The 14,120-nt window shown below is 30.7% G+C and overlaps 1 protein-coding gene across 1 annotated transcript in view; it reads right to left on the bottom strand.

Annotated features, from left to right (window-relative positions):
- Nucleotides 1-14,120, bottom strand: part of LOC124365803 (zwei Ig domain protein zig-8-like) — a 313,175-nt gene that overhangs the window by 61,932 nt on the left and 237,123 nt on the right. Inside the window, exon 3 of the mRNA XM_046821826.1 lies at nt 3,919-3,955. The gene's annotated coding sequence lies outside the window, so the exon portion shown is untranslated. The remainder of the gene's footprint in view (nt 1-3,918; nt 3,956-14,120) is intronic.

The following is a 14,120-nucleotide window of genomic DNA, read 5'->3' as shown; positions in this document are numbered from 1 at the left end:
CGCCGATACCCGGGTTGTGAGTCTACCTATTGTGAAGGGAAGTGAAATATTATTGTTTTGTAAAGTAAAACGTCGTACGCATAATTCAATAGAACATTGGATATTTTAGGCCCACCTAGAAGATATACTTTTAGTTATTACATTCTAATTGGCAGCAACGTGGCAATACATATTTTTTCATTTACCATCTAAAAAAGTGGTGCTTGTAAGTTTAGTAAAATTAAATTGAACTTATAAGTAAACTTTGCATTTCTAGTATTTATTACTACGACCTCAGAAGTCACCACCCCCATGTGTTATCGTCATACGGTACGTTGGTACAAATTTTTGTTCGTCTTAAGATTATATTTAATATAATAACTGGACTATTATTAGTAATTTATTTTGTGGATAGTTCTTGTTACCAAGCTAGAAGGCGTTTTATTGTAAATAGATTTTTACTAACATTTAAATAGTTTCGTGATACGAAATATAAGGAATACTAAATTTTGAGCACTACATCAGCTATTTATTTTTTCATCATAGATAATTTATTTAAGCCACAACTCCAATATTGGTAAGAATATCAGGTAAGATCATCGGTCAAATTTACTACACTAGTGACTACTGATATTTTGTCAATGAATGATAATTACGTGTAGACCTCGTGTGACCTGTAGTTTTAGTTCAGTTTTATTAATTCGTTTTTGTGTTTGAAAGTGCATGTTTTTATGATAGTGTTCATGGAGTTGACCCATCGCATTGTCATTATAGTTCCTAACTTACGCTGATCACAACACTCTGGTATGATTAGTTTATTTAATCTAGATTTTAGTTTGTAACCAAAAGAATAAATCACATCACAGATCTTCAAACGAAGTGTTACTGATTTTAAATAAGGAAAATAAAATGTAGTTCTACCTTCATAACACCAAATATTTTCCATAGTAAGCTTAACCCGTAAGAGGTCCCCTTGTTAGATGGCACCTAACAAACATAGTTAGTCTGATAAAAAGAATTGTTATTAAATGATAAATCCTTCCAATACTTCACAAGTGCATCCCTGACTATATGACATATTCTTTTCCGTTAAACACGGTATGATTCGTCCATATTCTTGTCGGTGTGATTAGGGGTAGTCCTACACTGAGTGCTTTGTTAAGTGCAATCTCGACACGGGACTGACCGCGTTAGTACGGTTTTTAAACGACATATACGCATTAGACCGATCCCGTTGTCGTTTTAAACAAATTGCGTGTTTGTTTAAATAAAATGGGTCGTTAGATATCGATATTTTAGTGTGTCTTTGTAACAAACATTATCGTTGACAAATTATATTATTTAGTTAAATTTAAAACTCAACTGCCCTGTTAGAGAAAAAATAGGCTGTTAAAGTGTTCAGTTTGTTCAAGGACTACATGTAAGGAAAATACGGCAAAACCATGCAATGGTTCCATAATTGTGCGACAGAGGATAAATAATAACTATTTATTCGGCAGTTTCCTTAGTATGTTCATATATTTTATTTTTAAGTTACAATCTTTTGATAAGCAATGTTTGGTAAAGAGATTAAATGTATTTATTGTGTATTGAACTTGAATAAACTAATATGTGTCATTTAAATTAAAAAATCATTATTAAACAAATTAAATATTTATTAACACTAAAATAAGTATAAATTATCCATCAACAGATGCAATAAAAGTAATAAGAGTAAAATCACATTTAGAAGCATAAAAATAAAGGTAACATAAAAAACACGACATAATATTACATAGCAGCTATACAGAGGACTTTCTACTTGTGGGTAGGACGGGACCTCTCAAGGATTAATACTTAAATTGTTATTTATTGTAATTTAATGTATATGAACACATATTACTAATTTACTTCATGATATATAAAAATATGGTTATATAATTACAAATTTTTCATTACTAGTATATGTTTCAGAACAAACCACATTTGTACGCAGTAAATGAATTGGTACTCAGATTTATTGGTATGTATAAATTAAATAGTACCAACAATTTTATTACTACTATACACATAATACATTTTATCCCGAGCCTCAAGAGCCTAAATTTTGTATCATGACCCACATAATTTAGTCTCCAAATTTGTAGTTTCTATATTTTTGTATTATGTTAATTTTCTTGTAATATTTTAATTATTATAGGGTACAAAATTCCCGCCGTGATCATTGACTCCCTACTTATAAGTTACGCCAGGTATGCTGTATTTATTTCTTTTTGGACTTTTTGCATGAAATAAAATGCAAATTTAAAAATAACTAAATTAATAATTTAATATAAAAATGTAAAGGCAATAGCGGAACTGACAAACATATTTCACTACATCTTATAACGGGCTGAGGATATATATCTTGAAAAAATACGTTTTCCAATTATAAAATTTGTATTTTTTATATTTAAACATATTGTGATATACATAATTATTTAACGTAAAAATATTTCTTTAAATGTTAAGCATATCATTGTAATTTTTTGTTTGGGTTATATCTCCATGTTCATCTCTCCTAATATATTTCTCATTTACGCCACCTTATGTTTGTTCAGATCAGATGTTTATATAACGGTTTCTTTACGATTTGTTAAAGCTATCATACTATTTTCAAAAAATGTGCAAAACCCACATCCATAAACCGTCAAAATAAGTAGTCACTTAAGGACCACCTAGTAGTCGACAGTAACCTATCACTAGTAAAACTGCATAGCCACTGATCAAAGATTAGAAACGGTCTAACATAAAGTCCTATGATGTTCTTAAAAATAGCTGACAAACCATGGATGCTTAACTATATAATAAATAATATACAAGTGCGTAAGACTATTAACTGTACACAAATACACGTTTAGAAGCAGATAAGGTTTAGAAGAAAAAACATTTTTCCAGCGGTAGCAATTATGAATTAAAAACATATATGTAGTGTATATTTCGATATACGGTTAAAACCTATATATTATCATGCATCTCCCACTTGTGTGTAAGATTACTCAGATAATATTAATAAAGCATTACAGTTGACTACAAGGATTGAAAGAAGCTAATTTATGGGAGCTATGAAAAATTATTACTTTAATATTCATGAATATCCTGTAATTTGGTTGAATCGAATATTAAAATCGAATTCAGTTATAACAGCATTTAAAATAAATGGTTCACTTCCATTTTCAGGATAAAAGTAAAATTGAAGGCTCCAGAGATCGCTCACAACTTCAATATAATTGGATCTGAGCGACTCTGAGCCAGACTTAAACAGAAAAGGGTATATTTACTGTGTCAACCCCCGTATGCATTATGGTTTTTGATATATTTTTAGCCATAGTCAAAAAGAGATATTCTTTAATAGTTGTATTATTATACTTATAATGGTATAGATAATAAGTATATTAATTTCTTAAATAATTGTGAGCATTTATAACATGTTTAGAACGAAGGCAGACTAGTTTTAGCATTTAGGCATTTCAACCTTCTGAACTTCTAAAAGGTGTATTTTAGTGTATAAAGTAATTATGGCGTACAAGTTTCAGTTTTTACTGAAACTATTACAAATATTCACTCAATAATTTGAAATTTGCAGAGAAATTCTTGTGTGCATATGGTATTCATACAAACTAGTTCACTCTTAATTAAATAATAATAATCACAATTACAATTTGTGTTACATTTATAAACGAGGCATTTTAATCTAAAGTAAAAAAATAAGTAGGTACGGTTACTATTAAAGTGTTATACTATGTCTTTCTTTAGTGCTGTATGCACTTTTCTATTAATAACATGCTGGTAACATTTAATTGTGATATTCACAAAACCCAAACATTTAACTTTTTCTTGAATTCATAACATAGATTTCTTATGAAACTAATGACATACTTTAACGGTTACAAATTATATTAAATAAACCTCAGCACTCACCTTAATTTAATCTAAATTCATGTGAAGTACAAAGTCCCTGAAACAAAGAATAAACATTTAACATTATTTTGTAAAAGATCTCCTTGAATGCAAAATATCTCTTATTATTTTATGTATAAAATCTAATTGTTTCCTTATACTCATAAATTTACATATTGCAACTGTAAGATAAATAACATATGAAATTATATATCATTAAAATATACACCATATTAATGTAAAATATTAATATAAAAGTCTAATTATGTGGTAGATTGCATATAATTTATTAACAAATTAATTGATTTAGTGTGTTGAAACGTTTATTCACATTAATTTGTTCACTGCCATATTATTTATACTTAGTAATCATATTTACTATTATGAATAGCCTACTGCCACTAGTAAATAGTTATATATTACTACAACGTATCAAATTTTGGAACACTACTATTAAAGAGTTGTGATCCAACACCTCTCTACATGTCGTACAACCTAAGGCATGAGGTTACGCGTAATGATTATAAAGAAACAAAGAGGGAAGAGGGAGTCTCAGAAATAGAAAGATTCAACTATTTTGTGTTAGTTCGTCTGAAAATTTTTTTTTTCGCAAATCAGTAGCATCCAAATATATATGTAAGACTCACATGGTACCGAAAGCAGAAGAACGAAAACGTTTAGAGTCACGCTAGGTTATGTTATGAGAGGATTCCAATACCTAAGTAAATGTAGCCTACAGATGCTAGCCGGGTTGTTCCTAAAATACTTTTAGAAGGTTCCTTTAATTCCGTATAAGTATTCCATGCTATAAATAAAAAGATTATATCTAAAGTCAGGAACTGTGGACGAAATGAAATTAAATTTTCCATGTAAATATAAATATAAAAATTTATTTTAATTAATTAATAACAGTATTAGCTGTGGATTTTTTATGGTGTGATAAAAAATTTTGTTCAAATATCGAAAAGACTCAAACAAAAAAATTGTTGATGATTCAAAATTATTATGATGAAATCTATGAAAAGTATATTTAATGAAACAATGAAACATAAAAAACATGACGCAGCGAGATATCTTGTTTAAGTGACTTTCAACAATGTATCTTAACATAGATATGTATTGTTGTTGCTTTACGTCAGACAGTGTCATCACGAATGTAATATTTAAATTACTATTTAAGATGTCATATATATTTTTCCAATATGGCGGTCAACTTTAAAATCTCTTATGGAACACCCTGTATTTTATGTTGTTTTTAGATTCTACTCAACAAAATAATACATTTTTGCTTATGAGAGTTTTTCAATATCTCTAATTGTTCAGGAGCTACGTGGACTGGAAGTTTTCATAATGTTTGCCAATATGGCGGCCAACTTTAAAATATTTTATGGAACACCCTGTATTTTATGTTGTTTTTAGATTCTACTTAACAAAATAATACATTTTTGCTTTTGAGAGTTTTTCAATATCTCTAATGGTTCAGGAGCTACGTGGACTGCAAGTTTTCATAATGTTTGCCAATATGGCGGCCAACTTTAAAATATTTTATGGAACACCCTGTATTTTATGTTGTTTTTATATTGTACACTACAAAATAAGACATTTTTGCATTTTAGAGTTTTTCTATATCTCTAATGGTTCAGGAGCTACTTGGACTGCAAGTTTTTATCATCAGTCCGAAAAAATCCGAAAACTTGTAAATGTGATATGTTACTAGGTTAAGAAAAATGCCATAACTGTTTTATTTCTTGAGCGATTTCAAAAAATGAGGTACCGTTCGTTTTATAAATAAGTTTATATTTTTTTATATTCTAGTAAATTTTTTTATACAGGAAGTAGTTTTTGAGAATTTCACCATCAAAGATTTTAACTAGCCACCATTTTGAATTTTGTTGAGTAAAAATTTTCAATTTTTTTAACATTGACAATCTTTATTAGATTAGCATATGTTGAAAAGTTTAACTTTGTACCTTTAATGGTTGTTTAGAAAAACAAATTAATGTAATAAACACAAACAGACGGAAAACGATGCATTTTTGGACATACATTTATAGCAACTTTTTTTGTTCGTTTTGACCTCAGGAACAACCTCCTGAAGTTTTTCGGTGTATTTCAGTTACACCCTGTATATATATATATATATATATATATATATATAAACAAAACAGTTATATTAATATATAAACAGTTTATATATATAAACAAAATAAATTGATGAGCTTTTTTGATTTTAACTTTACTAACCCAAAACTCCTATCTCTCTCAGAAATAACGAAACTTATTATTCTACAACACCAATTAATTTTAAACAGTTTTGGGTAGTATAGTAAAAAATATTTTTTACATTAACCTAAGTTGCAAACTCTAGCCATCTTTGAATGGCTGTCATTTTTGACTCGGTTATCCGTTTGAGGTCAGGTTTGCGGCTCTGCACTCTACTAATAAAGACCTTTTATTTGATATGCATATCAACCTATGCTTACATTTAAGATTTCCTTCTGACTCCTAGCGTGCCGCCCCCCCTGAGGAAGTAGCGGATCACTGAATATGTGATATAGTAGATTTTTAGGTCCAGTAACTTTGTGTAAGGTTTTGTAGCTCTATTTTAAATATTTGGAAAAATATTTAACCGACCCGGGACTTTTTGGACAACCTGTATATATATATATATATATATATATATATATATTTATTTATTTATACTGTATATATATATATATATATATATATATAATATATATATATATATATATATCTGTTAGACGACATCAAAATTTTACTGATTGTATAGCACAATATAATTATACGTATTTAGAATGAATTTTTAAATGACAGATTTTATTGAAGACATTTTTTATATAACAATGACTTGAATATAAACGGATGTGTTATTCGAGTAGAAATTAAATCATTAGATGCATAGGTTACAGTCTCGGATCTGTTGATATAGAAACGGTTACATTGTCTTAGAACAGCTATTACATATTCAGGAGTCTCTGTATTCGCTCTTGTGTAATCCCTTTGTAGACGGTCTGAAACGTAACAATGGGTCTTCTAACATATGAGACCCTAAGCTCACATCTTGTATTTAATAATATAGCATATCTTGGCTTCCAATCAATATCTTTCATAGGAAAAGGAGAATAAATGTCCTACTGTTCTCACATATTATGTGTTAAACCAATTTCTTTATACCACACTGATACACCCAATTAAAAATTAATACACAAATGTTATATATATTGTAGCCTAATTTATATTACATATTAAATAATTGGGCGAACATTAGAGAAGATATAATAAGAAGTTATTTAGTTATAGACTGGGAAAATCGTACATTTTGCTCACACTCAGTGAAATAGGAAGATTCTTCTTTTCTCTGTCCATCTGAATGCATGATTCTGCATGTCTGTCTTTCGCAGTATGTTTTGAAACTGAAAATTGCTATAGACTTGAACTTTTGCATGATGTATTTTTTTCTACATACCCAGATTTTCATTATGATGCTGAGTATTCTGTTGGATTTTCATAACCGTTAAAAACCTTATCACGCATATAATTACCTAACTCACGTTCGGATTGAGCTATAAACTAGAAGTTTGGAATGAAAACTCCTTTATGCGTTTTTTTCTGTTTAATGATGTTAAATATTACACGATATTGACTAGTAGATATAGTTTATTTTTAGCGACGTCTACCATTGATAGGGATATAGGGCTATCAAAAACTAGTTACTTTATGTAATGAGGTTTGGATAGAACTGTATTTCTAAATATGCAAATTCGAAATATATATATATATATATATATATATATATATATATATATATATATATATATATATATTCTATTAAAAAACTGTACTTCTTTGCAGCAAACCTCAAATTCAAACAATGAATATACGTTGAAGGAAGAGCTCTTCTTATTGGAATATAGTATTTTCTTTTAATTGATGAAGAAAAAGTGACAATTATCCAATAATTTTATTTTTATACACGATGCCTTCTAAAATCTAAGATACCATCGTCAGATGTGAAACTACTAATATAAAATTTACATTTCCCAAATTCCAAGCATTCCCAATTATAAGCATAATAATTTAAAATGATTTAGAATTCATTACCAGTGACACGTGCTGAGGAAACTAACAAACAACTGTAATTTGTTGTTAACACTAACATACAACTAAAATATCTAACTACACCACCATAATTGTTGACGGTTTAGTATTGCTACCAGTGCCACGTGCTGAGGAAACTAACAAACAACTGTTACGTGTTTGTAATGTGTTGTTAACCTATGCTGGAAACGTCTGTAGACTCCGGTAAAAAGTTCCCAGTTCAGTGATTTATAGGCGAAGTCAGGTTGTTCTGTAACGCTTCTCTCTGTCTGAATGCTCTCAGGGGTTGTATATGTTACGTCTAGAGAAATGTTATTAGTTTCGTTAAGGGCAGTCCGACCTCCATAAGAACATAATGTTAACTTGGGGAACCTATATCTCTGTAATGGTTATAGATAGAGTCCTGATTTTTATTTTACTTATTAAATAGCTTATAATCTAGGTCTTATCATGAGGTTTTTAAATTTGAAAAAAAAAATTAAAAAGTTATAATTTTTTTTATAATTTATTGTTTTTAACTAACTTTTTTTATAAGTAAAAATGTTTACTGTGCCTCATTGACAAGAGATATTTATAAATACCCATGAGGGGAACTAGGCAATAGTAAGTAGAATACTGTATAAAAATTTGACTGTGGTAGGCCTAGTAGTTTTTGAGTTATAGGGCCCCAAAGTTAAAAAATAACAAGTTTCGGCAAAATCAAGAAAAAAGCAAGAAGGTAGCATATTTTGGACTCATTACCTTGGTTTAATGATGGCCTGCACTGTAGGAAGGGTTGTCTGGATCCTCTGCTTCTTGATACAGATCCTCCAGCTTCCTTTTGGCTAAAGTCCTTGATTGCCTGATTTTTTTTTCAATGTCGGTAGCCGCTTTATCTGCTTTGCGAATCCGCTGGGTGTCGAGACGTTTTTAAAAGCTAACCGCATATTCAGTCCTGGTTCTAGCCCAATGTGCTCTAAAAAACTTTCACTTTGGAGCTGTACCCATCATTGAATGATAGGACTGCCTCATAGACACCTAGCCTAAGAGCACCTAGTGTAACAAAGGTGCGTTTAGGGAGCCGAGCCCAAATGACATTATTCATAGACTCATTAGGATTTTGAGATTTTCCTTTGAGACATTTTCTGAGTAGTTCTAGGCTGCACAAAGATTTAAAAATAGGTTTGATTGCTTTCATTAGAACAGGTGAGAGGTGAAAATGCTGGCTGTGGTCATATTTAGTTTTTTCTTTGGCGGCTTTGTTATACTTACACCATGTGTCTTCGGTGTCTGGGCATAAAATATGTAAAGGCGTAATCGTTAGTAGACTGAACATGACAGTACAACGCCCAAACTGCTCGCCTCATGGCTTCCACGCTGTGTGTATTCCTACGGATGGCTAGTCCATAGTATATTTGGATTTGTTGGATCGCCTTCCCTGTTAGCCTACCTTTCCCAGAAAGAGATTTTCCGTCAGAAAGCTTCAAGCCTTTATATTTTTCATGATAAAGTCCCTTATTCTTGTCCCCATCCTCTTCTGGACGTGTCCTACACATTCCAACTTCTGAATGGACACATCTGGGCCATATGGTGCTTCTGCCACAACTGCTGCATAGCCATTGGAGTCACCATCTCCAAGGTACTCCACATAGCGAACACCGTATTTAGTCTCGGATCTTTTGAACATTGCAGTCGCACCTTCAGCTTCCATACCTCCACTGCTACCTACATAATTTGCCTTGCATATTTCTAAGTGTTGGTTGCTTGTTCTCTGAGGGCAGTTACAGTATTTTGACATTGAATAAATATCTATTACTTTACCCGTATCTGCTGAAGTAATTGTGACAACGCCATTTAGCGAGGTGTGGCCTCGCTTTTGCCAGCTTCCGTCAACCGCAACACATAAGTCATTAGAATTTCCATTTTCAATAACTGCTTCTGTCACTGCTCTCTTCATAGAGTTTTCACACACACTTTCTACATGGCTGGACAAAAACTGTTCATGTTGATTGAACTTGCTGGGCGGAGCGGGTAAATTTCATCATGCCGCAAAGAGTTTGGGCAGCAGTATAGCCCTTTCCCTATTACACACGCAAGCCGTATACTAACCTTAGGTTCAAGTCATAGTAGCATTGTGAACTTTTGCTTGGTGCCTCAATAGGCCTAGGCCTAATATCTGTTGCTTTGGGACAGTTGTCAAAAGCTTTTGTCATGCCACAGCTACAGGAGACGGAAATTTGTACTGCGAGCCCTGCTAATGGTTTTCGACTAAATGATAGGTTGCCATGACAAACCCTACACACTGCAACATCTTTCAAAACTGATTCTAGCTGTACAATGTTACTATGTCATACTGTAAGGTATCAGTTGAATTATCATAGCAGGCTAGGTTAGGGCTCAATTTCTCATTGGATGTGGAAACAACTTTGGGTGTTCTAGGCCTATCCTCTTCATTACCTGAAGTTACTACTGTTTTCTTGCTACGAACAACAGTCTTCTTCTTGTAACATAGTTTCCTTAGTTTCCTACTCTCTTCTTATTACCCATTTTAATCTACATTCAATTACAATAAACTCCTTTACAAATAAAAACAACAGGGAAACTTGCAAATCACAAAAACACAGTATTTCAAAAACTTCACAATAACCTCCAACATAAAATAATAACAACAGATGACATCTGTCATATTGCTGACAGTGTGTGATATCAGCTAAAACCAGACTAAAAGCAAAAACAGTACCAACATAACAAAACCAATTAATATCTATTTTATAGATTGTTGTTTACTATAAGGAGTGGTGCTCAACGCCAAACAACAGTTGCAAGCCTTTTATATATATATTTTTTTATATAAGGTTAATATTATAGTAATAAGGTATATTATATACCATTTTAAAGAGAAAAATTCTAAAGAATATTAATAAATAAAAAACCAAAATTCCCCAAAAAAAATTTTTTTTTCATGTCAGACTGCCCTTAAAGCAACATTAGCCTTTAGAATTTTTCGCTTAAGCCGAGAAATTTTATAAACAGTATGTGTATTAACCAAAGTATGACAATAAGGAGGATTATTGTGAAATTTAATATAATAATAACAAAAGAATTTCAAACATTTTCTAATGAAAATATAAACTACGTAGTGTACTAAATCGGACTCAATTAAATTGCGGTAATTTCAGTAATATTTAAACAAGTGGTAATAATATATGACGTTGAAATTATCTATAAAATCATATATTTTTCACATTTCTATATACTTAGTAAGATACTTAATGAATAAAATATAAATAACGCCATAGGGCCACATAAAATCAATTTTTGTTTTAATTCTGCGTGTAAAACCTTTTGTGTTATAAAAAAATGCCTGGACTAAATTCAACTTTATTTTTTATTGCTGTACATGCACATAACAATTTTGATGGTATTACACTATATTATATATTAACATAGTACTACTTAAAATCTGAGAAGACCAAGGCATTGTACATATTATTTTGTTACAGAAACTTTATAAATGTTTACAAATTGTGCTGAACAAAAATGTGTTGTAGTGTTCAAAGAAAAGCAGAAGAACTCGTTAAAGTTGCTACCCACCTAAAATTTAACATTTAGGTTATAATGTCTAACTTATCAACAGTTTTGAACATAGGTTATAAATCATTACTAAGACAACACCGGTTTTATAGCCAACTAAAACAGTCATAGCTTAACGTTACAATAGTGCCCAGTAAAATAAATCCTTTTTCAACATGCCCAAATTGACATTTTAACTCACATCCCATAGGTAAATGTCCTTGGAAATTGTAGGTGAGGTATTTTAATTCAATGTGCTGTCTAAATGAAAGATTAAAATGTTTTTTTTTCGATTTAAGAGTGTTTACACAGTAAATTGAATAAGTAATGCAAAAGTTCAATAATGAATCAAGTCAAGACCATAGAGGGAGAAGCAACATTTTCAATTTTCAATTGTTGCAATTGTCAAATTATACACCGGTAGGTCCCAAAAATTCCTAACCGGCGTACTCATGCAGATAGATAGTATTCTTACATTTTCGCTCTATTGAAACATCGCTTGCACATTTCTCCAAAATCAAATTAAAATTTTACAGGTTTTGTTGAAATGCATGGTAAAGAAAACTGCACAGCCATCACCTCTACCCATGAAATTATCTATATATGGAATATAGTTGTGTGCAGTGTAGGTTCTTACGGCAGATTTCACTTCTGGCTGCTTTTCATCATTTATATTAAACGCTCCTAAATCCAAAACAAGAGGATTTATTACATCCCCTGCCGTGTTGAATGGAGAAGGCTGGAACAGTGATAGCCTCCTATTCTTACGAAGAGACATGACTGATATAGTACCTGTTATCTTTCTCATGCGATCTTTACAGGAAGCGGCCTCCACCCGAGAATCTACCCATCCTAAACATCTTGTGACTGCGGAAGCAGCGCAAAGATCTGTTTGTGACTAAATGCAATAATATGTTTACTCGGGTTGTTTTATCCTTACTGACGAGAACAGAACATACACAGAATAGAAAAATGATAATTCAATCAGTCAGCGTTTCTATAGACATACTTTTAATGAACACAAAAATTTAAATGAGTCTTAGTGTAAAAATATATTTGGCTTACATATTACTAAATCAATAAAATATAATTAGATAATTAATTTTTAAACTATAATTATATCAAAACTTATTTTAGTAGAATTTTTACGTATAATAATTACCTTTAGATACATTTATTATTGAATATACTTATTATATTTACGTTCATTATATCATATCTGTAATAAACACACACTTACTATAATTACGTCAGTTAAATTTTATAGATAAGTTTCAAATGTGTCTTCAACTCAATGTTTTGAACGTTTCTCCTTAAACGATAAGTTCTAATAAACGGGCAAAGCTTACGAAAAGCGTGCGAAACCGCGGGTAATAGATAGTTTAGGATAATGAAAGTGATATATTAGCCTTACTGCAAATTTACATTGTTGATAAGCGTTTTACCTTAGTTTTATATCTTGTATTTTAATCTATTTTTTAAACAGTAAACTGTATTTGTACGTGAGGTATGCTAGGTAGTTAAAATGAATATGTTATTATGGACCTATTTGATAACCGCTATCAAATATTGCCATATGTGCTGTGTTTTGTTTGTTAGTGTAATACATTAAAATAGTGTATCCAATGTAATGCCGTCCCAGGAAGTTGAAGAAATGTAATACTTGATATCATAAAACATCAAAAATATAAGCAAAGTAAGTTGTCATTTGAGTATATTTATTTTCAAGCTTAGGAAATACAAAAGCCGTCCTAACTAAATTCGTTAGTTTTCTTTCATCAATTAATTGTTAATACTTTTAAATTCATAATAACGCACCGTAAACTAAACAAGGTAGATGTACGCTACAATAGTGTCCGGTTTCCGTCAGTCTGTATATTACATTTCAAATCGATAGCTACTTGAGTCAATTGTTACAATGGCATTGAATTGAACTTGGTTTCATTTGAAAGTTTGTTACACTGAAGTTTATTGTCGCCATCATAGTTACACATAAGAAAAATTGGAAATGGAATGGACCATCATTGAACGCAATATTACTTTCATAATGACGAAATGTTTAGTCTACAGGTCTTTTTATTTTGATATATTATGCAAAGAGACAGAAGGGCTCAAATAAATTGTTCTAGCAAATTTAATTATCATTGTCACAGCTTAGCCGATAAGGTGTAAACAACATTGTATTTGTATTGTATTATAATCAATGTTTTATGCCTGAATATTCTTAATTTATATTTATTTGCCATATTATGTTTGGTAATGAAACTTAAGGAAACAATGAAATTATAACAATGATTCAATATAAAGAATTATTATACGATTCGTATTTACACTTTTATAACGATAACATTTAATTTATTCCGAGTTACAGTTGCAATCATAGATGACTGAAATGTATAATATTTCATAAATATCAACTTACCAGGAAAGATAAACAAAGGAATAGAAATAATTTAGGCCTTCAAGGATGGCTGCAATATAATTATAGCGTTTCTTGACAACGATCTCAGCAGCCTTTAATTTGATATAGATCCTGAAAATGGAAACGATTC

Source organism: Homalodisca vitripennis, chromosome 7 (genome assembly GCF_021130785.1).
Source record: "Homalodisca vitripennis isolate AUS2020 chromosome 7, UT_GWSS_2.1, whole genome shotgun sequence".
NCBI classification, from domain to species: Eukaryota; Metazoa; Arthropoda; class Insecta; order Hemiptera; family Cicadellidae; genus Homalodisca; species Homalodisca vitripennis.
The sequence above is the reverse complement of the archived record's forward strand: the minus strand, read 5'-3'. Positions and strand labels throughout refer to the sequence as shown.